The following is a 13,382-nucleotide window of genomic DNA, read 5'->3' as shown; positions in this document are numbered from 1 at the left end:
ATCCTATCTAATAATATTAACCATACATGTTTTTCCATGGTGGACAACAAAAATATTCACATATGTACATGGATTTTGATTTATTAATGCTCTTTTGATGAGTTGTTTAAAATCTGTTCCACCATCAGATGGATGGTGATGCTGCTCCACCATCAGAAAAGCAGCCAGGGCAATCTTCCTGGGAAACTCCCATGCAGTCCACCCCACCCCTCACCAACTCTATGAACTCTATGAAACTGGCTCTGTGACATAGTGATGGGTTTTCCCCTATGCCTCTGTCCCTTGACAGCAGAATAGCAACTGACCTCTAGGCTCCTTCTGTGTGGTCACCATGATGTGAAGAGTAACTAACACATCACAGGGTCAGATCCTCCTTGGGAACCTTATGACCAATGCCAAAAAACCCTATAAATTCAGGCAGCAACCCCACAGCATCAGGCATGATCAAAAACCACCCTGGCCTCAACCCTCCACAGTTCCCAGAGCAGCAGCTGCAGTTCTTGGCCAAGGCTAGTCCCACACAATCCTACATCCAGCAGAGCATCTAAGGCTGATCGCAGAGCATGTAAGGCTAGTCCAGCTAACCCAGAAGCAGGGACTTCTGGGCTAATTACCCCTGGAATCCAGTGTGCCCACAGGCATAGGCAACCCTCTGCACATCAGGCCACCTACTCACTTCACTCAGCCGGCCACTGCCACCACCACAGCTGCATAGCAGCAACAGCAGCCATGGCCACAGCCACAACCATGGCAGGAGACACAGAACAAAGATATAAACCAGTATGGACTGATGGGTTCCACTCAGTCATATGTAACAGCCAATTCATGAACCTGTCTGAGGGGCCTGCCTCCTTAGGGGTCAGCATGAACAGCACCAACATGGTGACTAGCAAGACGCTTTCAGGGATGAGTGGCCCTCCTATGGGCATGAACCATTCCCAGAAGCCCTGCATCAGTCCCTTTGGTATGCATGGGCAGCAAATGCCCCAGCTGGTCTACCTGGGCCCCCAGCCCTAGTCTCTTCCTATTCAGAGCATAAAGAGGTCATACCAGGGAGAACTCAACTATAGAAATCAGCAAAACAGATCAAAGAGCCAACTCCGCATCCAGCCAAGCCAGTACCCCACCCCCAACCACCTGAGCCCACTTACCTCTCCCAACTACTCACTCTCCAAATGGGCTCAACATGGGTCAGTATTATAAGCCCTAACACTTTAATGAACAAAATAACACATTCACAGGAAGTAGCTACAGTAACTACAGCCAAGGGAATGTCAATAAGCTTCCCAGGCCGGTTCCCATGGCAAACTACCTCACTAGCCTATTCCAAGGAACCCCATGCCTCCTCCCATGACTCTTGGGAGCAACAGCATCCCTTACCAATCCCCCAGCCAAGATGTCAAGCAACTCTTCCCATCTAACATCAAACCAAACATAAGCAATCTGCAGCCACCCCCAGACAAGACGACTCTCACCTTCTCACATTAGACAGCATGATGCTTGGAGCCCTTCAGCCTGGAGCACAACCTGGTGGGGGGCAACATGTATTCTACCTAAGGCCCACAGTCCACCAGACACTGATGCAGAGGTCCAGCCTAGAGCTGCAGTTCAAGTACTACCACGATGAGGACCAGCAGATGAGAACAAACTGGTCTGCCTCGGTTCAGGTCAGAGTCAACACCACACTCTTCACCATTGAGCAACAAGAACTCGCATAAGCAGCTGCACCAGAAGCACTTGGGCCTGCCAGGCCACAGCACCAACCAGATCACTATGCCTCTCGCTGGCAGTTCTGACCAGCTCCATCCCTCTATAAAACAAGGTTTGCATGTACCACACACCCAGTCAGTCAGGGCCTTCATTATACCATAGTGGGGCAACTTTTTACACTTCCTCAGCCTTAGTGCATCAGGCCAGAGTACAATGAGCTACTGACATGCCAGAACCCAGAACCTTTACTATATCTCCTGCCCTCCTGCCATAACTCACAAAACCTGAGTAGATCCTCTTCTACCTTGATGCCCCTACCCTACCCTGAGACCTTCCAAGCAATAGCAAAGATGATCTCCTATCTCTCTTTGAGAACTGAAGGCCACCCTCCCTCAGGGCCATCCCTCCCCCCTCTGCCTCCTGCCCTGTCTGTCCTATGCACTTTTCCTTCTTCTTAGGAGCCCATGTTCAATCTGCCCCTCGCTAAAATGACAGGCTGGAGTTCAGCAGAGTACACCTGGAAGGCCTTGTGGAGACTCAGATGTATCTGCCTAAATGCCCTGGGCTAGGGCCTACCCCCAGAGCAAGCCAGAAAACCACCCCCGCTGAGAGGGTCATGCATGTGTGAGTGTACACCCAACCAAAATGGTTGTGCCCTTGGTTGGGGGCCACGTGACAATGCTGACCAGAGTCAAACAGGAGAAGCCTCTTGCAACTTAACAAAGATGCCACTCCCTGCTTTAAAACAGTGACAGTGGAAGGCTCTAAGTCAGCTGAAGGAAAGGGACACTGGATTTGGACAGCAAGCAAGACATTTCCCTCATGTGTTTTGCCTCTTTCTGCCTGTCTTGCCTCTTCAAGGCTTTCAGTGGGACATCGGTTTCCACTGAGTACTAGTTCTCCTTTGTCTATCCAGTGGCTGGGTGCACCATGGAGAAGCAGGGCAGGTGCAAGTGTGGCGTGGGCAGAAGCCTAGACAGGACAGCCAAAACCCAGCACATCATTGTCTCCAGCCTGTCCCTACCTCTCTCTCTGTGCTCAAGGCTGCTCTGGCTTTAGCCCAGGCCATCACTGAATACACCGAGTCCTATGGTCACTTCTGTGCTGCTGGCTACCCCTCTGCATCCCTCCTCCACTAAAGCTTGCTCCACACTCCTGCTCACTCAGCAAAAGCAGCTCTGCTCTTCCATCACTGTTTCACTTCATCTGGTTTAGTGGTTTCCCAGGGCATCTGCTTTGTTATAGGCTGGTCTTTGTCCCCTGAGCCATTCGGTCTGTGGTGATGCTGGGTTGTCCTGACACTTGGGTCCACATCTGTAAATTCTTTGTTCCTTCCCTGTTGCTGCTACTTAGGGTCCTTTCCTATCTGGCTGTTCACTGTCAGTGTCCATGGTAGTGGTCAGTCCCCTTATCTCCATGCTGTGGTGTTCCCCAGAATTCTTCTATGGATTATACTGGAAAGGTGGCCCTAGTTGTTGAATTGCAGTCACCATATCAAAGGGCACAAGGTTTTCTGTAGGAAAGCTGCCATTGTCCCCACTCCTTTTCTTCCTCTGTCCCTTTGTAGAAATTTTTACAAACAATGTGTTGTTCAGCATACAAATCACTTAAGAATCACTTCTGTAAATATCTTTGTGAATATTTTAGTATTGTCTTCAATAATAGTCAACATTTTTGTGAACTTGTTATAGTCTTTGCTGGTGTTTTTTAAGATATTTTGACTCAACAAAATAAAATAAAATGTGTTATTTTGATGAGTATAGTAGACATTTATGATTGAGTTCCCTGTAATTTATTCATTTACCTTTGCATTCACATACACACAAGACAACCATGTCATAATGGATGGAGTTGACCCTCCTCATCCTACCCTCCAGTTCCAGATTGGACCTACATGAAACAATCAACACACCCCACCCAAAATTAGTGAAAATTAATGATGAACATGTGATATGAACTAGATGGTTTAACAAACGTATTTCCTGCACCGTTGTATAGTTGAAAGGAGAGATGCTCTCACTTGTTCACTCACTGAAAGAGAGCTAGGAAGTCTATATGACAGGTTGTGTGACAGAGTGAAGATACATAAAGTAGTTTTGGTGATAATTTTTCCTTTGCAATCCAATTCTAAAGGCCACTCACACCAGCCTACAACACAAATATCTTTGGAATTTTCAGAATATTGGGCCTTTGCTAAAGTTTCGTGTTCCTTGCAGCCAAAAACATTCTTACTGACACAGATACCTTACTCTCATTGGGTACCGGTGATTCACATCTGTAATCCTAGCTACTTAGAAAGCAGAGATCAGGAGGATTGCAGTTTGAAACCAGCCAGTGTAAATTGTTTCCAAGATCCTATCTTGAAAATATCCAACAAAAAAAGGGGCTAATAAAGTGGCTGAAGTGGTAGAGCACCTGCCAAGCAAGCATAAGGCCCTGAGTTTAAACCCCAGTACCACCAAAAAAACAAGTATCTTACTGTTTTTATAATCACAGATAAAAAAGTCTTAGAAAGTACTACTAAGAATCAAATCATGGAAAACAATTGTCTGTCATTTAAATAATAATATGTTAAACTGATTTCGTACTTCTGTGAAAAAAATAGTCACAGTTTTAAATGCTATGTAAGTACCATATGTGTGTGTGTGTGCGTGTGTGTGCCTACTTATGTGTGCAAATACATGGATTTACTGGAAAAACAAAGGAACATTTATTGAATTCCTATCATGTGCCAGTCAAAGTGATCACATCTAAAATATCCTTTAACATATTATAACTCTATTATCTGCACAAATTATCTTTTGAGTAAAGAAAAATATTTGTAACTAATTATTTTGAGTTTAAAATGTCCCAACTATAAATATATGATAGAAAATGTTATGGTCATTTAAATTAGTGGATTTCAGCCATGGTTTTCAAACCTGTTCATGACTATCCCTGGATATATAAATTTTGTTTGTATTGAAGTCCATGTATTATTAACAAATTTCCAGGTGATTCTAAATATGAAACTAGAATTGAGTAACTCCATTTTTTTGTGACCTTACTCAGAGTAACTTTATTCTCATTATCTACTTTTGTTTGTTTAATCTTCTCTGTCAGTTTTCTGACCTAGGAATTATCAACCAGCCGCTGATACTGTTTTAATAGTGTATAGAATGCCAAGCTGCAGCTCTATGTTGGACTCTGTCAAGAACTGACACTAAAATATCAACCCAATAGTTGTTTATTCATTCTACAACTTCTTCAACTTCTTTAAATGATTCAGTAACCATCAGCATCTCCTGTGGATTTTCTGGTTATTAAGCATCCATACTTAAAAAACAATTTATTTCTTTAGCTGAGTTGAAAGGATTCAGTAAGAAATCTACTGGGAGGTCTGACAATGGACTTGGGCATAGACCTTAATTTAAGTAATTTTCCTTGCTATGTCCATGAAGTAACGATGATTGGATGATTGTATTGTCCTGTGTTTCCTCCTGGACTTTCAAAATCCTAAGCATTACTAATCAAAAGCAGGTAAATTAGATTAAATGAAACTGCCAGTGTTTATTCCCAAACACAGTATCACAGAAGGTCTATTTCAAATGTGACATCTGTGTTTCACTACAAAAGAAGGTAGGGGAACCATGACTGTTTATAGCTTAAATTATTGCCATGTTGTTTTGGTTTTGTCTCAATAGTTCTTTCTCACTAGCTTTCCCAAATTGCAGGAATGTCTGGAAGTGAAATAAATTTCAGTCCCAAGTATTATATGTCATTATGATAATCTGATTCCTACTTTTGTGAGGTGAAACAGAGATTTTCTGGATATTGTGGAAACAGGATATTCTCTCATTTTCTTGTGATGTGAGGCATGCACAATAGTACCAGCTGCTTCCGTTTTCTTACACTAAACAATGTATTCACACACTGCTATTAGAAAACAGCACACTCATGCATATTAAAGTCATTTGGAAATTGTTGAAGGCAAAGATCACAGTTGGGTGTACATTTCCCAGAAGGTACTTCCTTAGAAGTTAAGCTTATTAAGTCACTTCCTGTTACTTAAATAAGATTCTAGGTCTTATATATGAATCTTATAAAAAGCATAACAAAACGTTAAACTGTGTTCTTCCTTGATCCTTCAATAACTGAGTGTATGTACATAAGTGTGTATGCATGTTTATCTTAATCCAAATTAAGTCTTTTAGGAACAATTGTGTTTTGCAAATAAAATCTAAATGTATAGAACCAATACCTACAATATTGTCTAAATTTATTTAATTCTTGATGGACTCTCAAAAAGCCCAGCTAAAATCCTACTTCATGTGACATAAAATGCTGTTAGATCCAATTTGCAATTTTTCCTTATCATTTTGTGACATCAATGCAAACATCTGACATGGGTGATGACAGAGAAAAAGCCTCCTGTCATAATTTTCTACTTCCTGAAAGGTATTATCTGATTTGAAGAAAAAAAAAAACATGTGTTGAAGAAAGAAGTACAGACCCATAGAAAAATCTACACTTCAAACTCTCAAAGTTAAAATGGCAACTGCAGCCAGAAAGCTCACAATTTCCAGATAGTCAGAATTCAGTTTTTTTCCTCAGCATTCAGTGGTAATGCATTTTGCAGCAATGCAAACAACAATAAATAAATGGAAAAGCAAGGAAAACATAGCACTTAGAACCAGTCTCTGATTCAATTATCATGTAATCAGAAGAGTCAAAAGCCAATTTCACTCAATAAAGAAAAGGCAGATATGTAACTTTTGTACTTTTTGATTTTTTCACTAGGGAGGAAGAAGTGTGTTAATGTCATTATACACGTCAAGATTTTGTTTTTAACACAAGCTTTCAATATTTACAACATTCAGAGAAAATACTAAAGAAAAAGTATTTTTCTCTTTAGTTAGCAATAGCAGAAACACCTTTAATATAGCAATAAACCAAAGATGATCATAAATTATACTTCAGTTTTTTGGGATTTGAACTCAGGGCCTCCAGTTTGCTAGGTACACACTCTATAACTTGAGTCATAACCCCAGACATTTTGGCTTTAGTTATTTTTCAGGCAAGGTCTCATGGTTTTTGCATGGGTCTGCCTAGATTGCAATCCTCCAACCTATGCCTCCTGCATTGCTAGGACTACAGATGTGTACTACCATGCCCAGTTTTTTTGTTGTTGTTGTTGTTTGAGATTTTTTTTAATTGGTGGTACTGGGTTTTAACTCAGAGTTTTGTTCTTTGAGGCAGGAGTTAGCCTCAAACTACAATCCTCTTAATCTCTGCCTCCCAAGTAGTTGAGATTGCACATAACAAATTATACTTTTGGAAAAGGATTTAGAAGACCCTCTAAATTGACCTGTAAGTATTTATGTTATACACTATGGGAAAAACTGTAATGCATACAAAATACAGAGAATATTAAATATGAAAGTGCATTGCTAATATTTTTAAGCTATTCACCTAAGAAGATTCATATATTATGTGAAATTTAGAACCAATGGGATCATATACCTCTCACTATAAAAAAGAATGTGGACTGAAATGGGACAAGTGACTTTCAGAATATGTACACAAGCTAGCAAGATAATCAGAATAAAAAACAAGTCTCTCAGTTGAGGGATTTTTTTCCAGCACACTTCAACAGGAAGAATCTGAATTATCACAAATTATTATTATCTAGAAAATAAAATATGTATTAAGCACAAACATAAACTAATTTTAAATACAAACTTATTTAGAAAACTAAGATTATCACTGTGAGTCTAATACCCTGTTTTAAGCAGCTAGGTCCGTTAATTCAAGCAGACTCGGGGTTCAAACAGGAGCCAGGAGGGAGTTTATATGCTTTATTATCCATTGTAGCCATCATCCAGTTAGCCCCCCATCGTCAACAGCAGCAGCCCCAGGCTGCTCAGTACAGTGGGTTTAATACCAATATGAATAAAAGTGGAATCTATCCAAACTGTTACATCTACTGTGCATGTGAATCCATCTACTAATTACAACTAGTAATCCTTGTGTGGTTACTTAGTAGCAGTATAAGGTAATAGCCATACAATCTACGTGAATGTGAATAATTTTCTCTGAGGTTCCTTGGTATGCGGGGAGGAAAATTGTATCTATAGGTCACAGCAACAATATAGACTGTAATGATAAGTAATCAGCAGGCAGGCATTGTCTGCTATGACAGCAATAACAGTATGCCATGATGACATGAGGGATGTCCACCATTTAGGATATCATTTTGGAGAGTCTTCCCTGTCAGGGTGGGGCCTTTAAAGTTTACATTACGAACATCAATGTCCATCTTCAGCCCTGAGACACCAATGTTGGCCTCATTGTTTCCAGTGAGGCCAGGGGAATATGCCCAGCTACATAACATATAGTCACCTGTCTAAAGGTCCTGCCACAAGGCCTGTCCCCACAAGGAGCAGTGGGCCACCAGCCACCCAGTGGCTTGCCATGAGGATATCCATATTGTAAGTCCTTGATATATAGCCCAACTGTCAGTACAGATAGATAACAGACCAGGTTCATTTATAATCATAAGCCATAGTGCATGCAGTTTAGCTCATTGTGACCTATTCTAGCATCATATCATATGGTGTCTGTGCCTGACTTTTTACCACTGCAGTCTATACATCCAGTTGTCCATGGCAGGAACTATCTGTACATCAGGCATCTGCCAGTATAAGGGCCTTACCATCCTCAAAAGGACTAGATAGATGTTCAGCATCCGGTCTGGCCCTTTCCAAAGGCTCACTAGCATACAACATTGGGCCTAACATGGTCTGCAATTTAGCTTGTAGGGGACTAGCAAATGATGTCCCCCTTGATAGGGTAGGTTGTGCACACTGTCACAAGGACAGTGCCTCAGATGCTAGTAAATTTAATGGCTTCAGATGCTAATAAAGTGACATACACTGTAGCCAACTGAATCTCAGTAAGGGAGTAGCCTATCTCTGCTCCCTTTTATGGCTGTGACCAAAACCTACTTGACTGTCTGAGTTTTTCAAATCTCTGTCATAGACTCCATTCCACGCCTCAGGGTTGTATGTTCATCCTGCTCACAGGCTTTGTGCAGTTTCTTATATTCTCTTAGCAGGTATAAAGACAGTTTCTGCTTCCCCAGTCTAGTCCTATCTGGCTCCTTCTAGCTGTGCTAGATGAAATATGAAGGCCTGCCAATATTCCAAAAGCCCTAAGACTATCTAGCCATAGGTCCCATTCAACTCTTCAGGAGTTAAATGTACATCCATAGCATCCAGAGCCTGTATAGTTTTCAATATTCTTTTTTTTGTAACCATTCCCTTATAGGACATTGTTTCTCTATTTTATGTGGATCACTTATTAAATTAGAAGGCTAAAAGGTAAAATATGTATTTTACAATCAAAGAAAAATCTGGACATGGACAACCGCCCCCACACACAATTACCAGGAGCACCAAGTTCTGAGACTCATTCCCACCAATACCCATGCAGCACATTTCACCAACACCAGAGTCCACAGAGAAGAGGTGGCCTTGAGAAAAGGTGGACAGAAGCCAACTACACAACACACTTCTCTTGCCACAGTCATCACACACATGGCAAGACAGAAGCCAGAGGCCACATGGATGCCCAGTAGGCTCAGACTAACCAACCAACATCTACCTAGAAGAAAGCACAGCCCTGCTGTGCAGACCCTGCCCACCCAACGTCCCACATGGCTTTGCTAATGACCTTCAAACATAGGCAGGAGTGGCAAGGAAACCCAGCGAAAGCAGGGATCCCTGGTCAGGAGCCTGTCTACATCCGCCCCAAGCTACCCTGTTCTCTGCCTTTAGGCTGGGGACAAGCCACTCCCTTCAACTTAACAAACTTTCATCCACACCAGACACAGATCAGGACACAGGGCTAAGTAAGCTATATTGACAGACCTAGGCTCCTAGGCAGGTGCTAATGAGCACTGCAATGACACCCTGTTCTGGACAGGCTGGGACACCGTAACTTTCAACAGGAAACAGCACAAAATGGAGAAGAGTCTTGTTAACTAAAGGCCTTATAAAATCTGATCTCTTTTCAATCTATTAAAAAAATAAAATGAAAATGTTCATAAAAAAGAGAAGAGTCTGTGGTATGTTCAATCTGAAATCTACCTTAAAACTATCACTCTCTTGCATGTGAGTGCCAACCACAAGTGCTGCCGCTGTGGACACCTTCATGGCTGCTCCAGGGTTGGCAGCTGGCACCTTGTGACACTCTTCAGGACACACCCCACAGAGAGCCACATGTAAGTGAGGCAGCCTCATATTCAGGCACTCCAGCAATGTTAAAGCAGAAGCTGGCATGTGTGGCCACACCTGGGACTTGGAAGCCAGCACTGCAGGCCCACAGTCTGTTCTGGTCCAAGTCTGCTGGTGGCATTAAATGGACCACCTGTGATGGTCCTGTCATGCCTGACACATCCCCCCCACACATGAGGACATCTGCTATACAGGCACAAGGAATGACGACTTACAGTGACTAGGGTTAAAATGACTGGGAGAATCTACTTAACAAACACTGGCATCATTCTTCTCCATCATGAGACTAAAAGCCGAAAGGATCTACCATCCCAAGCCACCACCACATACTCCTTCAGGTTTACAAAAATAAATATTTATGAATTATATATTTGACTAAAAGCACCTCCCTGGAGGGTAGAAAGCAGTATTTTCTAGCTGACATTAAAACTTACCCTAAATTTTTAGGGGTGGGAGAAGACTGAAATTTCAGCCTGAAGTTTCTCATTCTCAATATTTGTCAGAAACCCAAACTGTTGGGATTCACTTTCATGCCTGTGTCAGCAGGATCTTGTATCCAAAGTCTGGAAGCAAACACTAGGAAGAATGAGAAGCAACTGCAATTTACTGTAAAACTATAGCACCACAAACATGCAACAATGCATGCTAGCTTTTCAATAGTATACATATTTAAAATGTGTCACTTTTGAGAAAGCTCTCAAGGTTCTGAATCTTACAACAATGTGTCACCCACTCAGTCCCTAAACCTTAGGCCTGTAGCCAGGACATCGGTCAAAAAGTTTGCAACCCAAGCTGCAACATGGAGGGACAAATTGGCAGGTATGATGGCTTCTGAAAAGTTGAAAATGTTAACATGCGCCGGTTTCTATCACCCAAATTGAGCTAGAGTACAGTGCACAGCATTTCTCACATTAGGTCAGTAGCAGCCACAATGCCTGAACACCCTTTAGTAAACACACAGTGCTAGATCTGCCTCTTTCACTGACTCCAGGCTCTGAGGCAAAAAGCCCCTGGGATAACTCCCACAGAGCTGGCATGAAATAGTAAGAAACAGAGAGTAGCCTCCAGCCAGCAAGACAGAGCACAGCCGGCCCTTCAGGCTTCCTTCATGCACTAGGTTTGGACTCATTCTGCATTCATGTTGGAATCTATGACTGAGGCCTGGCTGGATAGTGACCAGATAAGCTAGGCAAGAAGCTGGGCTTGCTGGCTATTGCTAGGAAGCACAGCTCACTCACACAGGAACAGGTGAATAACTCAGGTTCACAAAGAACATCAGAGGAAGGACATGAGATTTCAGCTCGAAAGTTCTAAATAATCCACAAGTCAGTGCACATAAAGTCTGAGTTCCTTAAACTACTAGGTCTATCCCACTTATGTTGAATAACCCCAATGCAATTTGTCAACTCAGAAGGACGCGCCACAATTTCTAATGCCCTGGCATAGGTGGCTGCTTTCCTAAGAACGCTTTCCAGAACAGTATGAAGAGGAAAGACACAGGTCCCCAACCAACAGGAGCATGGGTCTGTGCTGTGACATGACGGAGTCACTATCATCCAACCCAAGACAAGGAGGAAGCTACCCCACTCCCCACCAAAGGTAAAGAGAGTTGCCAGAAACAAAAACCCACAAGCATCCACAGATGTCCAAGGAAGGGGTGAATGGGTGGTCTTTCATAAGAATCTTGTTGGAATGGTGACCCTGGGGAGCCCTGGGAGGGCAGGTCCAAAGAGTCGGGAGTGGAAGGAGTGGGCAGAGGTGGGTCTAGGACTCATTGCCCATCTGCAGCAGGGAATTGATGGCAGCATCCTTGTTTCCTCCCTGGGTCTCCAGCACAGAGCAGATCACCTCCCTGTCCATGTCAGGGAACATGTCATGGATGGCCTTCAGGTCCTCCTTGTTACAGCAGGGCTGAAAGGTCATGGCTAGTGGGGAGAGGGGGGATGGCCACTGGCACCATGCCGGAGCTGCAGATGGTAGGCATTCCTGTGATAGGCACGTAGCAGATACCCTGCTGGTACAGAGTTGGCATTAGGACTACAGGCTGGGGCGGCATGATCATGGCAGCTGGCAGGGATGTGTAGGATATGACCAGGCTAATCCTGCCATCCTTGCCATCACCCTGCCTCCTGCTCAGGCTGTGCTACTAGTTCTCCACCTGGCTCTGCTTTAGAGACTCAGGGATGATGATGGTGCAGGCAATGGGTCATCCATGGAGAATTCCTGCTCATCGAGGATCTCAAGGTAGAATGAGTCCACACCTGGTGGGGGGCACCATGCACTAGATGACTGCTCCAGCAGGGGTTCTTGGCACCATTGTGGGGATGTGGGCATCTTGTACACTGTATAGCCCAGGCAAAGGTGGCAGTAGAGGGTCCATGCAAGTCATGCCATAATTCTTTGCCAACTTTGCCTGCACCACAGTGATGTTGAGGTGGCCCATGGTGCCCACTGTCCCTCCGTACTACAGCTGCTGGGCTGCCTAGGTATCCAGCTGGATCTGTTTCTGATGCTGTGTGGGCGTGATGCAGAGGAAGTCATGCAGGAGCTAGCCAATGTATACCCAGCTGCATGTTGAAGGTGTAGCCATGGTGCTGTGGCTGCCCCTGGGCCTTGCTGACCACTCAGGTGACCTCTTGCACTCCTGTAGGAGCCTACATCTCTGACAGTTGTTCCTGGGAGGCCACCGCTGCTTTAGTCAGCTGACAGACTAGTTTTCAATATTCTCATAGCAACTCTAAAGCCCAAGAGCACTAAGACTAGCTGGCTACAGGCCTATCCAATCCCCCAAGGGTTACTTGTACATCAACAATAACATTTAGCACCTGTGTAGTTTAGCTGTTGTGGCCACAGGGTAAACCTGAACTTTATCTATAACGGCATCAGTCATTACTTTAATCCTACCCCAAGAACTTGACTGACAAGTCAGAACTTTGCAACTTGTTGCTGTTGATTGCCTGTCCACATTACTTCAAATGCTCATGCAGGAGAGGAACGGCATTCTCCCAATCTGCAAGAGAACTACATAGTGGACAAATGGCCTCAATCAAAGACAGCCACCACATTAGGCCATGATACAGTGGGTAGATGACCCTGATTACGGACAGCCATCATGTGCCTGTTTCAGAGTGGGTAGATGGCTTCCACCAAGGACAATTGACATCAGCCCATTCCATAGTGGGTAGATAGCCTCCACCAAGGACAGTCACCATCAGCCCACTACAAAAGGTCAGGCTATGCAAATAGCCCTAATGCAACACAAAGTCCATTGATATCCTTCCCAAGTGAAGACGAACTGCTCTTGATTTTCTGGATGTGGGCGGGATCCTCAGGCATGGACTCCTTGGTCCCCCAGACACAGCCTTGAATGTGCTTTCAAATGAATTTTAGGATGAA

At 43.6% G+C, this 13,382-nt stretch overlaps 2 pseudogenes; one reads left to right on the top strand and one right to left on the bottom strand.

Moving 5' to 3' along the window:
• The first annotated feature begins 440 nt into the window (after positions 1-440).
• LOC109695900 (zinc finger MIZ domain-containing protein 1 pseudogene) lies at positions 441-2,849 on the top strand (annotated as a pseudogene).
• An 8,901-nt stretch (positions 2,850-11,750) lies between these two features.
• On the bottom strand, positions 11,751-12,375 carry LOC109695899 (toll-interacting protein-like; annotated as a pseudogene).
• Between the last annotated feature and the right edge of the window lie 1,007 nt (positions 12,376-13,382).

This window comes from Castor canadensis, chromosome X, assembly GCF_047511655.1.
Source record: "Castor canadensis chromosome X, mCasCan1.hap1v2, whole genome shotgun sequence".
Lineage (NCBI taxonomy): Eukaryota > Metazoa > Chordata > Mammalia > Rodentia > Castoridae > Castor > Castor canadensis.
Note: the sequence above shows the minus strand (reverse complement) of the source record. Positions and strands in the feature narration are given on the sequence as shown.